Source organism: Coffea eugenioides, chromosome 7, assembly GCF_003713205.1.
Source record: "Coffea eugenioides isolate CCC68of chromosome 7, Ceug_1.0, whole genome shotgun sequence".
Classification (NCBI taxonomy): Eukaryota; Viridiplantae; Streptophyta; class Magnoliopsida; order Gentianales; family Rubiaceae; genus Coffea; species Coffea eugenioides.
In genome coordinates, this window is record NC_040041.1 from 27,135,962 (window position 1) to 27,152,836 (window position 16,875).

A 16,875-nucleotide genomic window follows, 5' to 3' on the forward strand; every position below is an offset into this window, starting at 1 on the left:
TCCCAATATGAACCATTACACAAAAGGAAATCCAAGTTCAATCCATACATGAGATAATCCACGAATAAACACTACAAGCCCTTCCTTCGCCTTGAGCCCTGTGGAGGGGAATAAAACATTTTTTGGGGTGAGCCAGAAACTCAGCGAGTAACCAGTAAAATCAGTAATCAAATCGGTTTAACCATAGTTCATTTCAATGATGTTCAATTCAAATCAAATGATAAGTCCAGAAACAATTTCAACATTTACAAAACATTAAATATGGAGTGTCAATAATTCAAGAAACATGTACAATGGAAAGCGATAGTAACATTCGTGAAAAGGATACATTCGTTCTCCTGTCATTTCATTGCATTTGGTTTCATTCGTGCATTCATTCACCCCGTCCCTGGCTTTTGGCCAGGCTCCACCAACCTACAAGGTAATACTCGAGTATACCGAAACGTTCACCCAAGTTCCTAGTCGCCCGACCGAGTCCGCTTCTGGCTCGAGACGGCCGGTAACAAGGGGCAATGGCCAGTTCAGCCCAAAAGGCTTACATTCATGCGCAAGTAGCATTTAATCATTAATCATTGAAAATTTCATATTTATTTAGGTCGAGTGCGATAAAGTACACACTCGCCTAGAAAACTCGTTTTAACAATCATTGAAAGCAAAATCAATAATAACAAGACACTGATATGCAAGCACGCATGATATGCAAGAAAACAGTTCCAAAAGTAACTTTGAAAACAGTTCAAAAGTAAATAATGCAAGAAATGGTTCATAAATAATTTTAGAAATAGTTTGAGGTCACTCGCCTCAATGGCTCAGAAATCATCCATCATATAACATTGCCTTGCTCAAACCCAAGTCTTAGATCACAAACTCAATGCAATCAAGTCCTTTCAAAGTTCGGACAGCACTTCCCCTAAATTTGCTTACTTTTCCAGCCATCATGGTTTCATTATATCCTCAGCCAGTCCCAAAGGTACACACACAACAACAAGTTCATCCAATAGCCATTCAGCAAGCTCCAAGTAGTACTAGTACAAGTCAAGCTAGGGAAAATTCCGGAAATGAAAGTTTAGCTCAAACCAGAAAAACAGTTTTGACGTCATTTTGCGGTAATGGTACCAAAGGCTCTACGATTGTCGAATGAGGGTGTAAGACCCACCATCTCGAAGCTAAAAGACAGGGCTACAAAAATGTAGAAGGCCACTCAGTCCAAATCCTAGCACAACTAGGTCAAATATGCAAAATACCAAACCAGAACCGTAATTGCAGGTTTGCAAATCACACTATTCTGTAATCAGTACAACTCAGTCTATACAGGTCCAAATGCATAAATTCCAAAGGCATATGGTAGCTAGTACATCAAGCTACATTTCGTCAGAAGACCTCAACAACCAAATCCAAAGAAATTCCAGTCAAAACAGACGATTACAGGCGTAGTTCGCACATTCTGATCAACCCAGAACAGCAACAGTAAAATCGATATATCTCATTCTACACTACTCCAATTTCCCTGAAATGTTACAGGCACCTCAAACACATCAATACCTACAACTTTCATGTTTTGAAAAAAGGCCAATTCGGCCTCTAACCATAAGATACAAAACCGGACAGAATTGGGGATATAAAACCCTAACTTTCTCAAATTCCTTCCACACCCAAAATTGGTTGCAATTACCAATCATTTACATCCACTAGAGTCATAACCCCTCATTACCAACCATCATAGATAACCACAACCTCATGATCACATTAAACCAGAAAATTCATCAATAAAATAAAAACTTCACCAATTCATCTCAAACCAAGAAACAAACCACAAATTTCAGCACTTTAGCCACCACTAGGCACAAATAAAGCATCATTAAGTGTAGGAGGAAGTTCAATCACCACTTACCTAGTACACAAGAGAAAAGGAATTGTAGAACACCTTAGCTTCCTTGAACACTTCCACAAAATCAGTTACTAGCACCAAATGGAGGGATTTTATGGAGTTGAAACAATTGTAAGCAATTGGTTTGGATGATTTGAGCTAGTTGGAAGCTTAAAATTGGAGAAGTTTTCTTTCTTCTTGAGCTTAAGGTGGCCGGCCAACATGGAGAAAGAAAGAGTGAATTTTTAGTCAATTTTTGAGATATTTAATCCAAGGGTAAGAAAGGTCAAAAAGGTGAATAGTTGTCTTAGGCTTCAACCACTCACAAGGTGACACTTGTCACTCATTCAATGCATTCCTATCCCTTTCTTTCCCTCTCACATCAATCACTTCACCTCCTCTACTAATCTCTTAATACCCGATAAATTTCAACCGGTATCCGAAACTCAACCTAAATGGCTGAATTTTTCCGAACTTGTCGCACTAGTGGGGCCCACGTCCATTATATATCCGTAATTTCTCAAAAACTCTCCAATGCTTGAAAAAGCATCTAAAAACTATAATTACTCACAAAATTCACCAAGAAAATTTTCCTAAGCCAGAAAATGTAGAAAACATGCCATGAAAGGGGAAAAACCCTAGAAAAATATTAGGGGAATTTACGGGTTCTCACACTCATACTTTTCGGGGCGTCACAGATACAGGGGTAGTCCACATATAGAGGTTTAAGTGTACCAAATTTTATATTATTTCAATAACCTTTCGATATCCAAATGATGCTACAAAAATGGCTTTTAAAATCTGGAAATTCACTGTTTTAGTAGTGAAAATTTACCGACTTTGAACTGCTATATCTTGATACACAAGACTCTGAATTTAGTTCTGTTTGTCGTGTTCAAAACCTTGTTTGGAACTCTTATTGTGCTACGAATTTCAAGGGCTGATTCATTTTTTGTGAATTATGCCGAATTTCCAAAGATGACTGCAAAACCAAGACTGGTTCAAACCTATCCTATTACAACTGAATCTTTGAATTGAAAAATGAGTGCTTTCCGTTTAGAATCTTGGAAAAGTGTCTTCTAGAAACTTTTAGTACTCCAAACCAAGATTCCAACGGTGTAAAGTTTCCATTTTTGGACCTACTGAGTATATGTTCTGATTTTTCCTAAATTTGACGCGCAAAACTGAAATTCTCCTACTTGATGGGAAATGAGTTTTTGAAAACTTTTCCCTATCCTTTGATATCGATTGATCATTTTAAACACAATTTTATGGAGGAAATCAGTTTCTCTTGTGTTAATAAATCCTCACTTTTGAACCTCGATTTTTTAGTGATTAAAGTTCTCTTTCGAGACAATGACTAGTCTAAATAAGTGTACCTTGTTTCTTGGTTAATACATGATTGTGAGTGAAAGTGTCTTGTTATTTGATCAGGCGCTCAAAGAGATCTTCAAGAGAATCTCGAAGCGGACGCCTAAAGGCTTAATTGCTCGCTCACTCACTTTTGTTTTGACTTGGTAAGTGTCAAGTGTATGGAGTGTTGCTACGTGCTTAATTGTTCTCATTAATTGAGTATTTTGAAAATGTTAAGTCGAATGTGTACTTTATCGCACTCATTCTCTTTTAAGTGAATTGTACTTGAATTGCATGAAATGAAGTGTTAAGTGAATTAAGTGAAGTGTTGCAATAGTGAATTATGCTATGGTTGCATATGTCGATTGGAGCGAATCTCCTCGACTTATAGTGATAATAGTAGGGGACGCCCAAACTCATCGGCTGACCTTGCGACACGAGCCGGCATGGGTTTGGTCAGGAAGTTTGGTAAGACATGAGAAAATTTTATAAGTTTGATCTATTGGAGAGATCTCGCTTGACATACTCAAGTAGTATCGCCTTATTTAAAAGAAGTGCGGGCCCGGAGCAGGGGGTGTAACGGTGTACAGGGAAGTGTAAGTGAAGTTCTACGGACTTAGAACCTACCCAGTTGACGGAGTGTCAACTCGTGGAGGTATTGGATCGAGCAAGTGGAATATAGCTCCTGAGAGCTCCCGTATCCTTATCAAATGTGTTTTATTGTTAATTGCAAACTACTTGAATGTTATAGCTTTAATTCTCGTATTAGTGCTATTGTTATTTGAATACGTGTTTGCATGTGTTTTTCTTGGCCTCACGAGCATCCGCTTACCCCATTAGCTTTGTTTTCCTAAACAGGAGCTGAATTCGAAGGAATTATGAAGAAGCCAACTTGTTGGACTTTTGATTAGGGTTTTGAATGTAATTGTTAAAACAACTTTTGGAGGTTGTATATCTTGGGAAAGTTGATGTATTTGAAAACTGTGATGTAAGATTGAACACTTGTGTATGGAAGCGACTTTCTTCATGTCTTCGACTTGTATTATTTGGTTATTTACATTAAGTTTGGATTTGAATCGTATCGACTCCTAACGAGAGTTGGGCAGGCATCTCGTCGATACCCTTGGGTTTGCCCTTGGGAGAAGTGGGGGCATCACACTTGGAATCAGAGCCCCAGGTTTATAGATCTATTTGGGAGATATATTAGAGACTTTACCTTTAAGAATAGGAATGAGATACCTTAGTTATACCTTGAGTGATGTTTGAGCGAGTTAGTGACTTTAAGTTTCTAGCCTAGAAATTGTGGATGTTTTACAGGGATGAAGAATGGAAATGGAGAACACACTGATAATGGTAATGGTCATGCTAATGGCCATGTGGAACCTCTTAGGCCTATTTACTATCGAGCGCTTGGTGGAGGAACCCGTGTACGTTACTCACCCTCTACTAGATTTCTCTGATGTCTCTGTAGGGTGACTTACGCGTACCCTAATGACTTAGTACTATCCCTTGATGACGAGTGTCGTCAGTTGCTGAATACCAACCGAGCTTTACTTTAGGAGGTCGTGGAGTGTCGTCAGTTGGTGAATACCAACCGAGCTTTACTTTAGGAGGTCGTGGAGCCGAGCATTATGGTGAACGCTTCGAGTGCTAGGATTGCAGAGCTCGAGGGGACTGTGGTGGACGAGATGGCTAGGGCTGAGGGCACTCGTGATAAGCTTCAAAGAGTTAGAACTCGATTAACTATGATAGGCGAGGAGGTCCGAGATCGGACTTTTGGGATCTTGGCAGACGCTACTATGTTGATTGATGAGGTCATGGAGGTTGTTCAGAGTCCAGAGGGCATTGAGGAGGAGACTTTCGAGGAGGACCCTGAGGAGGAGATTCCGCCCGATAGTCGTGCTGAGAACTAGACTTAGAGTGATAGATCTTTCGGCTTGTGTAGTTAGAATTAGATGGGGTGGTACTAGTCCAAAGGCCATTGTATTTTGCTTGAATGTGTGGCCTACTTTTGAGGCACTTGAACCTACTTTTGTCGTGCCTGACTAATTGCACTTTAGTGGCACCTGTGTGCCATATTTTTGTAAATGCCCCATGACTTGTTAATTGTATGAACTTTAAAGTGTAAATACATGTTAATTATTGTTATTTTCGATGTTTTCAAGTTGGCTCGTATATCAAGTATTTTCTCGCGTAATTATTTTATTTCTTGCATTAGGCATAACTAGGATTATGAGCGGATGAAGGAGTGGTCGAGGTCGTGGGTGTGGGGCTAGGCAAACCCAACATCAAGGAAATGATCAGGGATCGGCAACTGGGCCGATCCAGGGACAAGAAAATCTAGAGAGTAACCAAGTGGCTACTGCCATTAACCGGATGACTGATATCCTAGAATGATTAGCAGAGAGACAAGGTCCAGGGCCACTTAACCAACCCCGGGCCTAGGATAGAGGTGATAATAGAGCCTTAGAGAGGTTTTTGAAGTTTGCTCTGCCTAAGTTTATTAGAGGACCTGCTCCGGAATTAGTGAAGAACTGGCTGGAGAGGATGGCCAACATCTTCGCCGTCTTAGATTATATAGAAGAGAGACGTGTAAACTTTGCTATCTTTCAATTTTAGGGCGTGGCACGTGCCTGGTGGGACGTGATAAGGGGAAAGTGGAAGAGAACGCAGACCCCTTGGACTTCGAAAAATTTTACTCGAGAGTTTAATGAGAAGTTTCTTCCACCGCTGATCGAAGAGAAGCGGGAGGACGAATTTATTAAGTTGAGATAGGGAACTCTTAGCGTGGCTGAATATGAAGGGAAATTTACTAAACTTTCTAAGTACGCTCTAGAGTTTGTGGCTAATGAGCGGAAAAGGATTAGACATTTTGTGCAAGGACTTAATGTGGAGATTCAGGAGGGGTTGGTAGCAATCCAAATCTCTACGTACACTGAAACCCTGGAGAAAGCACAAAGGGTTGCAAGTTAGGGATTTCCATACTAAAAAAAGGAACTTTCCTAATTATTCCTCTGGACAAGCTAGTAAAAGTGCTCCACCTTCTAAGATGGGAAGAGGAACGGGAGGAGTAAGGACCACTGGAGCTCCAAGAGGGGCTTTATCAAGAGGAGGTCATAGTAGACAAGGTCAATCGAGAGGAATACCTTCTAGTGGTCTGGCCGTAATTCCTCAAGTGAGTTATGGCTACTGTGGCAAGCCAAATCACTTGGAGAATGATTGTTGGAGGAAATCAGAAAATGTCTGTATTGCAGTAGTGCTGAGCACCAACTTGCAAGTTGTCTGAATACGCCAAAAGTAGGAGGTAGTACTCAACAGCTAGAGAAATCAGCATCTAAGCAGACTAATGCTGGAGGAATCGACCTAGAGTATCGGCTAGGGTATATGCACTGGATCATCAACAAATTCCTGATTCTACTGAGGTGGTCGAAGGTACGATCCCTATTTTTCACCGTTTGGTTAAGGTTTTAATTGATCCGGGTGTGACACACTCTTTTGTGAACTCTAATTTTATGAGTGGAATAGAGGTGAAGCCAATTAAATTACCTTATAATTTGGAGGTTAGAACACCTACTGGGGAACGAAGTTTAATAGCTAACTTGGTGTATAGAGATTGTGAGATATGGGTTAGGGAACGGAAGTTACTGGCCGATTTAATGGGGTTAGCGATTAAAGGATATGATGTTATTTTAGGAATGTACTGATTAGCTTGCTACAATGTATAGTTGAATTATAAGACGAAAATGGTAGAGTTGTGCATTCCAGGAGAGGCAACCTTAAAATTAGATGTAAGGGGTAGATTAGCCTCATCTGCTCTTATCTCAGGAATTCGAGCTAAGAAGACGTTGAGTGAGGGAGTTTAAGGATATTTGGCTTTTCTTATAAATACCCCTAGTGATAAAGTGAGATTGGAAGATATGCTAATAGTAAAAGAGTATCCAGATGTGTTTCCTAAGGAACTAAAGTCTTTACCTCCAGAAAGGAAAATAACTTTTAAGATTGATGTGACTCCGGGAGAAGCACCTATCTCCAAGACGCCGTATAGAATGTGTCGCGCCCCATTTTTAAATAAAATAATAAATAGGTTTTAGAAAATGGATTTTTGATTGATTGAAAAATGATGAATTTTAATTTTTAGAAAATAAAGAAAATGGAAAGGGCCTAAATGGGGTTTGAAAATGCAACAATTTTGGCCCAAATTATAGTTTAAAAAGGGTTTTTAAATAAAAAATTGGAGTCGCCACTTGGTATAGAGTTAAGGTGTACCAAATCACCTAAAAATGAATTTTTTTAAAATAAAATTATGGAAAACCCTTTTTAAATGACTCCTAAGTCTACGAAAATCAGAGATAGCGTTCGGGAGTCACGTTTGAAGAAAGGGAAGGCAAAAATAAAAATCCAAGGTACCCTTTCAATCTAGCCAAGGCTAGTTGCGTGATTTAGTCAAAAATTTTCTTATTTTAACCTAAAGATTTATCACATTTGGATGTACTATATGAATGCAAACCCTAGACCTAGGAGGGTATCGGAGGGTCGAAATATCTCTTCGAATTTTAATTGGTGCAAATCGCATTAATTGCGACGCCCAAAAGTGATTATTTCGAAGAAGTCACAAATTATGCAAAAATATGAGACTCAAAGAAAATACTAAAATAAAAGAATGTACAAATATAATTATTACAAATATACGTGATCTAAAGGAATGCATCATGTCGGGTACGGGGGACTAATGTTCGTGACTCAATTTTCCTTTTAATAGAGGGAATACGAGTGTGCTAAGGCTAGAAAGCCAAACTCGTCCATATCCCATACTCAAGGGGTTGTTTCCTAATCTAATCAAGCAAATGTACTGACCTATCTCTAATTTTTCCTATATGAAATGCAAGTCTAATGTTATGTATCACACATAGGGATATATATAGAAAAATTTGGGATAAGGGGTATACGTAAAAGGGGAATATGGGAGAAAATACATGTAGGGGAAGTATGGGATAAGGGTCATATGTATAGGGGGGAACATGCAAAAAATGATAAAAGACCCCAGAAAATAAAAAATATGCATGAAATGAAGTGATTTTATCACACAATCATGATCTAACGCTCGAAGGGCTCCTAAGGGTCTAGCGTTGGATTAGCCCATATTTCTACTTTCTCACTAGCGTTGGACTAGTGAAAAATCGAACAAAGAAATCACAACTAGCGTTGGACTAGTGTGGCATCGTCATACCTTAATTATAACTAACTAATCATGTAAACTAATAAAAAGCATGTAAACATATAATATCACATAAACACATAACACATAATCATAATATCTAGATGCAAGGCCTTAGGAAAGCGAGTAGCACGTAACACACAAGCATGCAAAAACAAACAAGGCAAATAAAACAAATAAAACCCTAACTATTACATTCGGGGGGGGCCTACTACAATCTAAAAGGGGAAAGAATTAAATAAAATGATATAATAACCTAACTGTTACAATTGTGGCATTTAATTGCCTTCCCAAATAATTACAAATTAAAATAAATAAATATACAAAATTAAAACAAATAAAGTAACTAAATGAATAAAATAAAACATTCAAAAGACATGCAATTAAGCACATAAAATCACATAGGGGCACATAGGGTCAAGTAAAGTCAAAATAATGGTTAGAGTGTACCTCCCTTGAGTTTGTGCCCTAATGAAGCGAAATTACTTATTTACCCTCCAAAACAATAAAAATATCAAGGTACCACTTTAATTAACGAATAATCACATGAAATGGAAATCAAGACGAAATTGAATCACTCAAAGCATTCCAAGGAAAATAAACTACTCATATTTAACCAATTAAGACAAACAAAGACCCAATTGAAAGATTAAAGAAGTTTAAGGGGCCAATTTATTATTATTATAAATACTAAGGGTCTAAAAGGAAATAAATTAAGGACTTAAGGTGAAACCCAACCCAAACCAAAACTAAAATTCTCGCAAAATAAATAAAAAACTATTTACTACGATTAAACAACAAAACACCAAAATCACTAAAATCCAAATCAAAACTAAGAATTATCAAGAGTCATTAAATACTCAAATTCCATCCTAAAATTCCTAAACAATCTGCCCAAAAACATATTAAAACATACCAAAGGAAATTGATGTTTAAAAGGGACCAAATTGATTGATTTTCCTAATTTTTGGGCTTTAGTAGCATTAGATAGAAATTGGGGAGTTAAAAGGAAATTTTCCTTTTTGATTCGCATGCAATTTACGTAGAAGAAGCTTTCTTTGCAACAATTCTATTTCCAACCGTGGCTTTCTTCCATTTCATCATGCAAACAAGTCCAACAAATATCCAGATTTTAGATCAAAACAAGCAAACACTACAAGCTTCAATCATCAACTCAACCAAACATTACATTTTGTCGCAAGATCAAAGCTGAGAATCTGAGTTGACCAACAGCAAATGAAAGGGAAAAAATGCAGCAAGGGATGCAAGAGATTATATGCATCAGGAAAACATTACAAGCATCAGCAGCTCCATGATACAATTAAATGTAAAAATGCAGCAGAGGCACAAGGAGAGAAACTCGCGGAAAACATGTACACTCAATCAAATCTCACGGTTTTATCAATCCAATAACCCAATAGATATCTGAACCCATTTAGCTAGCATAATCTGGGCAAGATTTGTGATTTGTAAAAAAAGGAAAAGCATGCAACAATAAAAGAAAGAAATGAAACCAATCTCCTATAACTCAAAGACAAAACCATTGAAAGCTAGCATTGTTTCATGAAACCATCAAACACAGAAGCCCCCGAATCCTTTAACACATTCGAATCACCAACCCTTAACAAAATTTTGCCATTTCAGTTGAAAAAACTGATTACGGGAACCCAAAAGGAAACTGTGAACTTGCTCAACTAAAGGATAATGCAACCTATATAGGCAAGATAACAAAACCATAAGATAAACAAGAACCCCAACACTCATTAAACTCCATAAAACCAATCATGAACTCACGGTTAAACATGCAATAAGGAAGAAGAAAACACCTCCAAAACATCATACAACTTAGTCGAAGCTTTGCTGCATTTTTCTATTGCCATTTTCATGGTTTCTGATACAAGTTTTTCCCGTCCAAACATTACTAACGACTCAACCAACAACAACTTGAGCCAAAGTAACAAATCCATCTAGCATTCTTTCTACTTTGACCACAAAATTCTTATGTTTAAACGCAAAAGTTGAGAGGAGAAAAGCATGCAAAAATCTGGAAAATGTCCGCAACTTCAAAAACCTTCTAAAACTTTCTTTTGGGTTAGTTCCAGCAAAATTTTTCCATCCCAAGTTCAGAAACAAAACGGAATCATAATGCAACTTCTAACGATACCCAAATCTTATTTATTCAAATATCACATACAATCACAAGAAGACATGGAGGAAATTTCTGGATGAAAACAGCAAGAAATATGCAAACGGCAAGAGCAAATGAAGCAACATTTTGGCAAGCTTGTTGCATCTTCAGGCATAGATGAGAAAAAAGAGAAGCATGGGATACCTTTCAACAGCTTTGGGCCTCAAAGGAACGTGGAAAACTCACGAAAAACATGTTTCAATGTTGGAATCTGACCATCAATCTGGCTGCAGAAAAATTTCAAGAACCTGGCTCGAATTTTTCAGATTTCGAAATGGGTCGTTGTTGATTGGTGGAAGAGAGTTAGACCTGCTTGTTTTTTCTTGAACAACGGTTAGAGACAGTGGAGATGGATGAAGTGGTGGTTTGCGGCAGCTGCAGCAGCTGCAAAGAGCAGCGACCACCTCCCACCACCCTTCTCCGCTCTCTCTTTGTGAATATCTCTCTGCGCTCTGCTACTCAGTCCTCACGAAACCCTTCTTGCTTCTCCTCCTCCCCTTTTCCCGTTTTCCGACCAAACTTCTCTGTTTCTTCCTTTTGGTTTCTCAGCCGCCACTCTCTACTCTCTCTACTGGTTGTCCTCTCTCTCTAACCCCCGAAGCTGCCTTCTTTTTTCTTATTCCGCTTCCCAGAGCTCTTCCTCAGCCCACAGCCCCTCTTTTTTTCTCGGTCTCCCTCTCACTCCATCTCTCCTTCTAGCTCTCTAACCCTAGCCGCCTCTTACTCCCTCTCCAGGCATCACTCAATATGCTCTCCTTCAAACTTTCTCAGCCCTCCTCTCTATTTCTTGCTGCCTTTTTCTTTTATATCAGCTGCAACTCCGAAAACCTCATCTCAATGGTTGACAAACAACCTCAGTTGACCGCCTCTCTCCCAGCCATCAGATTGGTTTCATTTTCTAGATTCTTCTTGGTTTGTAGATGGAAGCCAAGTGGTTAGGGATTAAAGGATCCAATGGTGAAGGAAAAACAGTGGAAAAAATGGTGGAAAAGAAATGGAACCGAGCTGGATTTTTGTTTTCTGTACTTCCACGTATGCTTCTTATATGAAACTGAGGAAAGACTTGGATCGTGTGCATCACAAGATGCGTGAGCTTGCATTTTTTTTGATAAATTTTAATGCTAAAAAATGTCTTAAAATAAAAATTAAGAGACTAATGAGCAAAAATATATCAATACTAATAAATAAATAAAGCTGAATTAAAAATTTGGTATCTAAAATGCTAAAAAAATGTCTAAAAACAAAATCATGAGATGAATAAGTAAAAATAGATAATGACTACCAATAAGAATAAAATAAAATAAAGATAAATTAAAATTTGGTGTCTACAGCTTGCCCCTCTTTGTCTGAGTTTCGAAGAAACTCGAGACAAAGATGTAGACACCAAATACCTGTATTTGTTCTGCTGTGAATTAAAACATGGAAAGGTCAGCGGGATAAAACCCAGACCTACCATGACATCGGTCAGTGGGATACAACCCAAACCTGCCGACATTTGTGGCATAAAAATCCAAGCCCAAAGTGATGTTGGTGGCACAAAATCCAAACCCAAACATGATGTGAACGATCAGTGGGATAAAACCCAATCCTATCGTGGTTGGTGGGATAATGTGACGCCCCGTATGATGGAGGGTTTTCATTTTATATATATCGTTGTTGGACGAGCGGAGTAGCACAGTTTTTCAACTCGGAAAAGAAAAGAAAAGTTTCGAAAAATGGCAGGGGTCGAATCCGGCCGGAAATCCGGCCAGTTTCTGGCCGGATAGCTGGCCGGATTGCCGTGCAGTTTTGAAAAAAAAATTGATCAGCTACTGCCTCGAATCCGGCCAGGAATCCGGCCGGAAATCCGGCCAGAAACCGGCCGGATTCTGACGTGGCACAGCCGGTCAGCAGCTTTGACCGGCTGTTTCCTTGATAAATATCTTGCTTTGGCTGCTTTTGCTCTTCATTTTTGCCCCTGTTCAACCGAGCTTCATAGAGAGAAAACTCTCAAATTTCCTAATTTCAATCTTTGCCAATATCTTGGGTTTCAACCGATGGTTTTGGAAGCTATTCCACACAAGGGTGTACTATGGTGGTTGAAAGCTTTTGGTGGCTTGGTTTTTGAAGGGAAGCTCTAAGTTGGTAGCTCTCTTGAATTTGAGGTGAGTTGAATATACAAGTTACTTTTGATCTAGTATTGGTTAATTAATGGTTTGTGGTGGCCATGTGTGTTATTTGGTGGAGTATTTCATGGGTTGAAGGAGTTTATGATGAATTTCTGATTTATTGGGTATTTTTCTGATTTAATATGACTATGCTTAGTTGGCTTGAATTGATGGATTGAAATGGTGTTAAATGAAGTGATTGTGCGTTAATTGTGATTGTTTGTGGGAAATTTACGCTTGTGGTATAAATTTCTGGTTTTAGGGTTTCAATTGGGGAATTTTTCCAAGGTTGGCTTATGAGCTTCTAATTGGCTCAATTGAGGGGAATTGAGGCCCTAATTGGATATGTTTTATCGTTTTCGAATTGTATGAGCAAATGTGGTTAATTGCTATGTGATTGGGTTTGTTTGTAGGTTGGAAAAATAAAGGAATTAAGGGGAAATGCTGTCCGATTTTGGATAGCATTGGTGACTTTGAGTTAAGTTAAAAGGCTTGGACTTGAATGATGAAATTGGCTATATTGGACGAGAATTATGAGCCGTGGAGGTGAGTGACCTTAAACTCTTTCCAACGGTACTTTAAAATGTTTCTTGCATCGTTTCTTTGATTGCATATCCTGTGTGCCGGCATATAAGTTCTTGACATGTTTTGGTTCAAATGAGTACTTGGAATTCGTGTGCTGGACCCCGACGTCTCCTCCACCGTTTAATGTTCCTGTAGAGCACCAATGGGCTCATTCTCACTGTTTAATGTTAAATGTTCAATGATAAATGATTGTGTGGAGCGTTGGCCGTCTAAGTACCATGATTTCACTGGCTCACGAGAGAAATGAAAGTGCATTGATTATTGAAGCATGGCATTATTGAAATGAACGATTGTGAACCTGATTTGATAACTGATTTTATTGGTTACTCGCTGAGCTTCTAGCTCACCCCAAAATGTTTTATTCCCCTCCACAGGGCTCAAGGCGAAGGAAGGGCTTGTAGTGTTTATTCATGGATTATCTCAATTGATGGATTGAATTTGTATTTCCTTTTGTGTAATCATTCCTATTGGGTTTGTATCGAACGTTTAGAATTGATTGGATGTGTAATGGTAAAGATTTGGATTTCCTCCTGTATAATAATTGTGATCAAGGATCAGAGTGGCGCAGTGGAAGCGTGGACGCTTCGCTTTTGATATGTAAAGTTTTGGGAACCTTTGATGTATATTTGAGATTTTATCTTGTATTTGCTTGAGGACTGTAGTGATCGACTGAGTCCCGGCGAGAGCTGGGCAGACGGCCCGTTGACCCCTCTGGTTCGCCTTTGGGGAAAATGGGGTCGTTACAGTTGGTATCAGAGCTTAGGCTTCAGATCTCTGTAGCGTATCCTAGGCCTTGAAGTTTAGGATGCCGGACTGTGGGTATGGTTTGACACATAAGTGATTGCTTGTAGGATTGAAACTTAGACGAGTACGTGTTGGTTGAATCTTAGTGCTTGTTTGGATGCTTGAATGACTTTTCTTGACTTGATTAGTGCAAGTGGAATGTCGAGGACGACATTCGTTTAAGGAGGGGAGATTGTGACGCCCCGTATGATGGAGGGTTTTCATTTTATATATATCGTTGTTGGACGAGCGGAGTAGCACAGTTTTTCAACTCGGAAAAGAAAAGAAAAGTTTCGAAAAATGGCAGGGGTCGAATCCGGCCGGAAATCCGGCCAGTTTCTGGCCGGATAGCTGGCCGGATTGCCGTGCAGTTTTGAAAAAAAAATTGATCAGCTACTGCCTCGAATCCGGCCAGGAATCCGGCCGGAAATCCGGCCAGAAACCGGCCGGATTCTGACGTGGCACAGCCGGTCAGCAGCTTTGACCGGCTGTTTCCTTGATAAATATCTTGCTTTGGCTGCTTTTGCTCTTCATTTTTGCCCCTGTTCAACCGAGCTTCATAGAGAGAAAACTCTCAAATTTCCTAATTTCAATCTTTGCCAATATCTTGGGTTTCAACCGATGGTTTTGGAAGCTATTCCACACAAGGGTGTACTATGGTGGTTGAAAGCTTTTGGTGGCTTGGTTTTTGAAGGGAAGCTCTAAGTTGGTAGCTCTCTTGAATTTGAGGTGAGTTGAATATACAAGTTACTTTTGATCTAGTATTGGTTAATTAATGGTTTGTGGTGGCCATGTGTGTTATTTGGTGGAGTATTTCATGGGTTGAAGGAGTTTATGATGAATTTCTGATTTATTGGGTATTTTTCTGATTTAATATGACTATGCTTAGTTGGCTTGAATTGATGGATTGAAATGGTGTTAAATGAAGTGATTGTGCGTTAATTGTGATTGTTTGTGGGAAATTTACGCTTGTGGTATAAATTTCTGGTTTTAGGGTTTCAATTGGGGAATTTTTCCAAGGTTGGCTTATGAGCTTCTAATTGGCTCAATTGAGGGGAATTGAGGCCCTAATTGGATATGTTTTATCGTTTTCGAATTGTATGAGCAAATGTGGTTAATTGCTATGTGATTGGGTTTGTTTGTAGGTTGGAAAAATAAAGGAATTAAGGGGAAATGCTGTCCGATTTTGGATAGCATTGGTGACTTTGAGTTAAGTTAAAAGGCTTGGACTTGAATGATGAAATTGGCTATATTGGACGAGAATTATGAGCCGTGGAGGTGAGTGACCTTAAACTCTTTCCAACGGTACTTTAAAATGTTTCTTGCATCGTTTCTTTGATTGCATATCCTGTGTGCCGGCATATAAGTTCTTGACATGTTTTGGCTCAAATGAGTACTTGGAATTCGTGTGCTGGACCCCGACGTCTCCTCCACCGTTTAATGTTCCTGTAGAGCACCAATGGGCTCATTCTCACTGTTTAATGTTAAATGTTCAATGATAAATGATTGTGTGGAGCGTTGGCCGTCTAAGTACCATGATTTCACTGGCTCACGAGAGAAATGAAAGTGCATTGATTATTGAAGCATGGCATTATTGAAATGAACGATTGTGAACCTGATTTGATAACTGATTTTATTGGTTACTCGCTGAGCTTCTAGCTCACCCCAAAATGTTTTATTCCCCTCCACAGGGCTCAAGGCGAAGGAAGGGCTTGTAGTGTTTATTCATGGATTATCTCAATTGATGGATTGAATTTGTATTTCCTTTTGTGTAATCATTCCTATTGGGTTTGTATCGAACGTTTAGAATTGATTGGATGTGTAATGGTAAAGATTTGGATTTCCTCCTGTATAATAATTGTGATCAAGGATCAGAGTGGCGCAGTGGAAGCGTGGACGCTTCGCTTTTGATATGTAAAGTTTTGGGAACCTTTGATGTATATTTGAGATTTTATCTTGTATTTGCTTGAGGACTGTAGTGATCGACTGAGTCCCGGCGAGAGCTGGGCAGACGGCCCGTTGACCCCTCTGGTTCGCCTTTGGGGAAAATGGGGTCGTCACAGATAAAACCTGATCCCAACGTGTCATTGGTCAGTGGATAATATCCGAACCGCCTTCAATTGGTCAGTGGGATAAATACCCAAACCTGCCTTCAATTGGTCAGTGGGATCAACACCCGAGCCTGCCTTCACTTGGTCAGTGAGATAATATCTAAACCAACCATACCATTGATCAGTGGGATAATACCCGAGCCTGCCATAGCATTGGTCAGTGGATAATATCCGAACTGCCTTCAATTGGTCAGTGGGATCAATACCCGAGTCTGCCTTCACTTGGTCAGTGAGATAATATCTGTGAGATAATATCTGAACCAACCGTACCATTGATCAGTGGGATAATACTCGAGCCTGCTTTCATTTGGTCAATGGGATCCATACCCGAGCCTGCCTTCATTTCAACTCAATAAAATGGTTAGTAGGATACTCCCAAGCCTATCGAAACCCTTTCCAACTCCCATTTTTCAACTCCAATTCGATAACACGGTTAGTGGGATATTCCCAAACCTACCGATATTCCAACTCCAATCAAATCCAACATGATAAATGGTTATTGGGATGCTCCCAAGCCTACCGAGATTCCAACCTTCAATTTTCCAACTCCAATTCGACAACATGGTTAGTGGGATACTCCCAAACCTACCGAGATTCCAACCTTCAATTTTCCAACTCCAATTCGA